This window comes from Cydia pomonella, chromosome 5, assembly GCF_033807575.1.
Source record: "Cydia pomonella isolate Wapato2018A chromosome 5, ilCydPomo1, whole genome shotgun sequence".
NCBI classification, from domain to species: Eukaryota; Metazoa; Arthropoda; class Insecta; order Lepidoptera; family Tortricidae; genus Cydia; species Cydia pomonella.
The window spans coordinates 5,755,776-5,763,922 of record NC_084707.1 but is presented as its reverse complement, the minus strand read 5'-3'; the positions used below and the strand labels follow the sequence as shown (position 1 = coordinate 5,763,922).

At 37.5% G+C, this 8,147-nt stretch overlaps 1 non-coding gene across 1 annotated transcript; it reads left to right on the top strand.

Moving 5' to 3' along the window:
- The first annotated feature begins 1,841 nt into the window (after positions 1-1,841).
- Positions 1,842-1,913, top strand: Trnaq-uug (transfer RNA glutamine (anticodon UUG)). Its single transcript has one exon. It is a non-coding gene; the product is annotated as a tRNA-Gln (tRNA).
- The last annotated feature ends 6,234 nt before the right edge of the window (positions 1,914-8,147 follow it).

Here is an 8,147-nt window from a genome sequence, read left to right as displayed (position 1 = left end):
TTTTAGGGTTCCGTAGCCAAATGGCAAAAAACGGAACCCTTATAGATTCGTCATGTCCGTCTGTCTGTCCGATTCTGTCACAGCCACTTTTTTCCGAAACTATAAAAGCTATATTTAACGTTAGGGAAATGCGTTTACGCATGCAAAACAGGTCCGGGGGAAAACAGGAGCGATGACGGACTAACCAGTGGAGAACTAAACTAAACGTCTAAACGCCTAAAACCACCAACGAATGCCGATTCCGTTTGGGGTGCCGCAGATCGCTATCAGGATTCGACCGCGTGCAATATTTCTATAACGTACCGGCGTTGGTTAATATTAGTACTAAATTAAAATTATGAGGTAACGTGGGCCGAAGCCAATATATAAATTTTTAGAGCTCCGTACAAAGATGAATGTTGAGTGCTACCGTTCGCCAACAAACTGTTAAGCAGTTTGGCGAAAAAACATGTAAAAAGAATTATGCTGTGTATTACTTATTGTGTACTTAAATAAAATAAAAAAAATTGCTGACGGAGCTCTTATGGAATCACTTCGGTCTTGCAAATAAGATTAAATGTGTTTATTGTTTCGGTTTCTATACAATCATAACGCAAGAGGCTAATTATTAACAAAACATGACTAAAATATTCAGGTTCCATCGAGATTTGAACTCGGATTGCTGGATTTAGACTCACCTTTACACCATGGACCCGATGATAGCTCATTTAAAAAATACCATTATTAAAAGCAATCGATGGAAAACAAGCAACAACAAAAGACTACGTATTTTATTTGTTCAAGTGTATTCAAACAGATGTACGTAAATTCAGGATTAACAATGGGCATCTTATTAGTCAAACCCATTTATTATAGGTTTGTCGCACAATTTTTATTTCGTTGTAGTGGATAAAATATCCCGCCAAAAGTATCTGACTCCCTGGAATATTTTTCCAAATAGGGATATATCTTTACAGCTCGCGTTCAAAAGTATCTGACTCCCTGGAATACTTTTCGAAATAGGGATATATCTTTACAGCTCGCGTTCAAAAGTATCTGACTCCCTGGAATACTTTTCGAAATAGGTATATATCTCTACAGCTCGCGTTCAAAAGTATCTGACTTCCTGGAATACTTTTCCAAATAGGGATATATCTCTACAGCTCGCGTTCAAAAGTATCTGACTCCCTGAAATACTTTTTCAAATAGGGATATATCTCTACAGCTCGCGTTCAAAAGTATCTGCCTCCCTAGAATACTTTTCCAAATAGGGATATATCTCTATAGCTCGCGTTCAAAAGTATCTGCCTCCCTAGAATACTTTTCCAAGAGGGATATATCTCTACAGCTCGCGTTTAAAAGTATCTGTCACAATCTGGTCTTCGACATATAAAACATATTTCCTTTTTATTTTACGTTAGGTATTAGAGAATAGTTGATACTTTTAATGCCAACTGGACATGTAACATATAAATTATTACCTTACGCTGAGGGGTAGCTAATATGTAGGTCATACTGAGCGATTTTAACGATCGGTCCAACGCAGAAATCGCGAAAAAAAATCTGCCTTCTCATACATTTTGGTGAATCACAGTCAATGTTTTCTATGGAACAGATGACTTTCTTTCGCGGTTTCGGAGTTGGCTCCATAGTAAACCCATGTAATCATCCCTCAGCGTATGGACAAACATAACAATTTCACCCTGTAGGTATTGTTATAAAAAAGTTTTTGTATGTGTTTCTAATACTGTCTTTTACATTGTTATATTTACGGTTTCTTTATTATGTGCAGTGCCAACCCTAGCTTTTTCAATGAATTTGAATTAAAGTTATGGTTGAAAATTTCGATGTCTATAACAATCGGTTCCATGGTGTAATGGTTAGCACTCTGGACTTTGAATCCAGCGATCCGAGTTCAAATCTCGGTGGAACCTGACTTTTCGCAACATAATATGTGTTAATTAGCCTGATCAATGTTATAGTAAACTATTTACGTAGATACTGCAGGCAGATTTTAATTGCTAAATAAATTTTAGAAACATGAACTGAAAATAAAAAAAATTAAAAAAATAGACAATATCCAATCAAATGTAGAAAATATATTCTTATTATTACATATATGTATTTACCTAAGTGCTTACAAATTCAAAGTAAAAAATCGGCCATGAGCATGTCGGGCCACACTCAGTGTAGGGTTCCGTAGTTAACACATTCACTGCCAATGTTTTCGTAGCGCTACGTTCGTAGCCGATCCCAGCGTTTTCCCGCTTTGTAGAGGAGAGCGACTACGAACAGAGAACCCGCCGGACGGGTTCCCGGCCCTCAATATGTTAACCGTCCGCCACAATTATACGTCTTCTTGAACGTACATACATAACCTCGATACTCCTATGTTACCTCGATAATACTGTACTTGCCACTGTAATTAAGTATTGATAAATGTTTAAGTTCAATTAATTCAAATTCAAATAAATATAACATTATAGGACACTATTACACAAATTGACTAAGCCCCACAGTAAGCTTAATAAGACTTGTGTTGTAGGTACTGGGTACTTATACAACGATAAATATAATATAAAAAATATTTATAAATAATACTTTTTTTTTCATTAATTTATAGCAACGGAAAAACACGACTCAAAATTGTAAATTTATTTTTTATTATAAGCCGTTTTACGATTTTTATATGCATCAATCGCTTGTTTTATTTATGATTATTATAAGAAAAGAAGAAGAATAGCAAATTAATACTCTGCGGAAGGCCGCCGTCAATCAAAGCAATCAAGAAATGTACTCGTATTTACGAAAATCGATTCATAGAAATACATATTGTAGTTAAAGTTTTCCTAACACTATCCCAAACCTCCCTATTTATTTAATCACCACCTTGTGATAACCCTACAATAGAAAACGCAGCACCCCTCAAACCCTTCCTATAATTCGCACATTACTACTCACACCCCCCACACTCCATTCCCAACCTTAATTCCTTGTTTTAAGGTTGATATTCGTTGAAAGCGTTTTCAGTAGTTACTCTTGGGAAATTGGCGGGTGTGTCTAGGGTTGTCACTCGGCAAGATGAAGCCTCGTCCGATGGTGGAAATCTTAATCCAATACGAAGCGACAGCGCATGATTTATACGGAGTCGATCAGGGCGCTAAGAGGGTGTTTTATCAAGAGGTTTTTTATTCGACTTTCGTGAATGTAAATTAAGAGTAAGAACGCAAGCTCGGTCCAATTTCACCTTCCCATAAAAACGGAGTTTTGTTCTCATTTTAAAACTGCGTGTTGGATTGTAATGAAACTTGGCAAAAACAATGACATAAGGTATATATAGGGCTGAAATTAGTTTATATTGCTCCACCTTATAAAACAAACGAAATAGAGCAAAAGCAAGTTTTGTATGAAAATCTTAAACTTGCTGTATTTTTTAACTATTTGAGGCTACATGGACTAATTACAGCCCTTAGATATTCCTTATCTTATTGTAAGTACAAAGTTTCAGAGCAGCTAGCTAGTTGTTTTAAAATGAGAGTGTAACTACGTTAGTATGGGGAATCGCTGCTGTATGTATGGGAATCAAACAATTTACACATCTCTTCTCCGCTCCGCTGAACATATCTCTTCTCCGCTCCGCTGGAAATATCTCTTTTCCGCTCCGCTGAACACATCTCTTCTCCGCTCCCCTGGACACATCTCTTCTCCGCTCCTCTAGATTGCCAATGCTATTGGTTGATTCCTGCACGGTCTTCTCCTCCGCTCATCTCCGCCTTAACTCCACTGAAAATGTATTCCACTTAAAAGCAGCTTTATCCTTATGACTAATCTAGGCTAGCCGTATTACGGTATAAAAATAAACGAGGAGAATTAATACATACCTACGTATAAAGTGGACATTTCGTGAAGACAAACCCACTTTCTAGAAAAGGAGCTTTCAATTTCTCTGAATGCCTATAAAATAGTTAAACTTTGTTTTTATATTTCAGATAAAGTAGCAGTTGCATTGCCCAGTCTTCTAATAACCCAGGCTGATTTTGTACAGTCAAAACTGTGGAATGAACTGTCACCGTTACGACCTTCAAACCTTCAAGAAAAGAGCATAAAATGCACTTAGAGGCCCTCTGGTATTGCGGGTGTCCCTGGGCGGTGGTAATCCCATACCATCAAGTGATCCGTTTGCTCGTTTGCCTCCTATCCTATATCATAAAAAAGTGAAGGAATTTAATTCCTTACTCATTTCGTTGAAATGTTTGTTTGACATTCGCAATGCATTAAGAGGCTGTCAATACCTAAAGCGCACACACTGTCTATTTCTATCGGAGTAAATGAGATAGCACTGTCGCATGTTACTGGGCCTGGGCAAGGGAATAATAAGAAAAAATATTTAAATAAAAAAAAGTGGATTATTAGTGTAATATTTTACTCAACAGCGGTTTAGATATAAATGTTTTGAAATTGTGATTTTAATTGCAGACCCATAAGTCAAAACAATAAAGACATAGAACCGTTTAATTGTGATTTTAAGATCATAGAACTGTTTAAGTAAGATCAATTTTAAGGACATTGGGGGTTGACAGCCTCTTAAGGTCGAAATTTCCGACATGTCAATGTAACGTCATGCTCTTATGGTGATAGTTTGCTGGACGATTAAACCAATTTAGACTATAATATATTGTTGATCATTTTAACAAAACTTTGCGTTCGTGTATTAAGGCAAAAGGAGATTTTTGTTCTGTGGGGCAGGGTAGGTCGTCTAAGACGGTTAAGCCTCCATACTAATACCAAAAATTGATGGAGTAAAAAAAAATTCTACTTTGTCCTAATCAAAACAAGATACGAAAAATACGCACTTAGACGGATATCTCCACTATTTTTGTTATACCTGGTATAAGTGAAAAAAAAAAAAAAAACTCGTGTACCGGAAAAGATCCATCTTAGCGGCCCGGCCAGTAATACACTCAAACGCGCACCTGCGCGCAATCACATTACCGTCTTCGGCGTCATCGGGCAAATATGGGATTTCCAAAAAGTATGTCACTAACCAAAACGATACATCGATTTTCTCGAGACAGGTACCTATTGAGAGTCGAATCTCCATACAATATTAATTAAGTTAAGGAGTCACAGGAACCTAGCGCCATAACGTCAGCGAGAAAACGTTTTCCACTAAGTAAAACTTAACAAATCACTTTGATTTTGATGTCAATCGCTTCATGATGATATATTCTAGGTTTATAGATTTCGCTTTTTATTTTTATGAAAAAGATATAAATAAAAAAAAGGAAAACTTATAAATCTAGTTTTTCATTGTTTGAATTGTGTGGATCACGCGGTATCCCTCTTAAATTACATAAAAAAATAGAGCGTCATCATCATATTTAAAGACTCCTATAAACTTTAAAAAATAGAGCGTCATCAGCATATTTAAAGACTCCTATAAACTTTAAAAAATAGAGCGTCATCATCATATTTAAAGACTCCTATAAACTTTAAAAAATAGAGCGTCATCATCATATTTAAAGACTCCTATAAACTTTAAAAAATAGAGCGTCATCATCATATTTAAAGACTCCTATAAACTTTAAAAAATAGAGCGGCATCATCATATTTAAAGACTCCTATAAACTTTTTTGGAATCCACTTACAAAAAAAAACATATTTTTATTGTTACTTAGTGCTAAATTTACTAACACTAGATGCTATGCTAATCAAACAGAATGATGATTACTTGGTTGACTGGTATATAATTCCTTAAGGTATTATTTATTAAGTCAGCCATTTGTACAATCGTGTATTGTGTGTGAGACCTGGTCTCTGACACTGAAAGAAGAGGAGAGGAAAGTTTTTCGCCTTTTTTTGGGACCTATTCAGAGAGATGATGGCACCTGGTGAATCCGGAAAAATGCCGAGATCGAGGAGTTAGTGGCCGAGCCTAATATCATCGGCGAAACGAAAGCCCACACACTACGCTGGTTCGGTCACCTGCTCAGAATGGGAGAGGATCGGGCTGTCAAGAGGGCGTTCTGGGACGACCGACTGGTAACCGTGCAGTGGGTCGGCCCAGGTGTCGCTGGGAAGACAGTGTGGCGGCGGATCTGCTTCAGCTTCGCGTCAGTAACTGGCAGGAAGTAGCGCAGGATCGAGACAGGTGGCACGCTCTCGTTTCGGAGGCCAAGATTTTTTTTGGGTCACTGAGCCGAAATATTTAGTGCAGGGTTTTCCAATCTTTTTCACCCTGCGGCGCAGTTACAAGTGTAGTATTTTGCAACGGCGCCCTTGTACATTTAAAATCACGGTCGAAAAAGAGTGACACGACGCTATATTATTTACCGATGCGAGCGCTCAAATAGGTACCCGCGAATATTTGTGGTTTCGGATAATGATAGAACTCACGGCGCCCCTCTTTACTTTCTACGGCGCACCTGGGCGCCGCGGCGCACACTTTGGGAACCCCTGATTTAGTGTATTGTACAATAAATATTAAATAAACAAATAAATCACTGTACATTGATATAAAGATATGCTTCTCGCGTGCGATTCGTCGACCCGCGCGTTAGGGTAGTAGCCGGCCTTAGGTCCAAATTTTCATTGCACTATCCAGGCTGGAGTCTCCAAATAGGAATATGCCTGGATTTCGGGCTGCATTCCCGCGCGACGCCATTATAAATTATGGCCGTGATTTATTGCATCGAATTCTCGTCGGTAATTAGTGCGTGCCACTGGCCCGGTGGTACTTAGTTAACTATAGTTTACATTTGGTACTGCTGATTAGTACCTAAACTAGATAGTTTACCTGACTTAAGAAGTAGGAAAGGTCGTATTTATGAATGAATATATGTTTGTACGTTTACTTTTTACAAGAAAATTCTTTCAATCGTTCGGTAATTCACTTGCAAAAACGAGATGTAACGTGAGTATAGGATAGTATTGGGGCACTATCGTTTAAATCTCTGCAACTAGTATAAAGAGAGACAACCAGCATTTTTTTGTTTTTTGGGAAAATAAGCCATTTTGTTTGTATAGGTACACCATACGACGCAATTAATCAAAACAGACTGCCCATTATTACTGTGAATATTTATGATTACTCTGCAATACACATATTGATCGAGGCGAAGAGAAATGGTTTCATATTATATAGTAGGCGTGATACCTCAATTCAATATATTTAATTTGAATAATACAATCCATATTAGTGTTAGTACATAGCACAGCAAAACTTATAAATCTAATCAATTTGATGTTCATTGTAAATTGTACAGTTGTGAAACAGAAAATTGGCTAATGCTTTGCTACACTGAGGCGCCAGCGGGTGCAATATGAAAGTACAAAACTTTAAGATTTCAGACTACAGAAGAAACATACTTTTGCATTCTACGACCCCTTTTGACACAATTTAAGTGTGGTGTAAGGCGGAAAACTATCCTATCACAGTTTTTTTTTATCAAAATGCAATTTTAAGTCACGGACGAGTCCTTCGCCCAAAAATAACGAGTCTTCGTTTCGTCTTCATTTCACTCAGCTGTGGCAGTCCTACCTACCTCACCTTTAGGTGCTTGGACTAGAAATAACATGGTTACTTTCTTTAGACAATAGCCCTCTTTATGTAACATTGAATCACACCAATAATGTTGTTCTATTCCACCTCCTGACAGGCATATTCTTACAGAAGGGACCGAGATTCTTAGCCACTGCAACTCGGTATTTGGAGTCCATCTCCACAATTCTCCACACTCAGGACTACAGAGTGACAGTGATAACATTAAAATGATTAGTTTTGAATACAGTATACAGTAATTAGTTATGTTTATAGATTTAATTGTTTAGTTTTGTTAAACTAAGTTGAATATATAACTTACATGTTTGGTAATATCTGTTAGTGTAAGATGGTTAGTAATTTTTTTTTCTCGGTTTGCTTTCTAATCTCCTCTCTCGTTGCACTATTTTGCGATCCCAAGCTATGATATAGACATCCCGTACTTCAGCCTCCGATAACCGATATCACCCTACTTAAACTCCAGTTTAACAAACTGTGCCACCGGGCCCCTCCCCGCGGATTATCGGAGATTGAGTTTAATCGGGCCCGGCGCGTCCCATTAATAACCGAGACTGTTAATTGAACTTCTACCGACAGTACAAAGTGTACAATACAAATACAGCCCTAG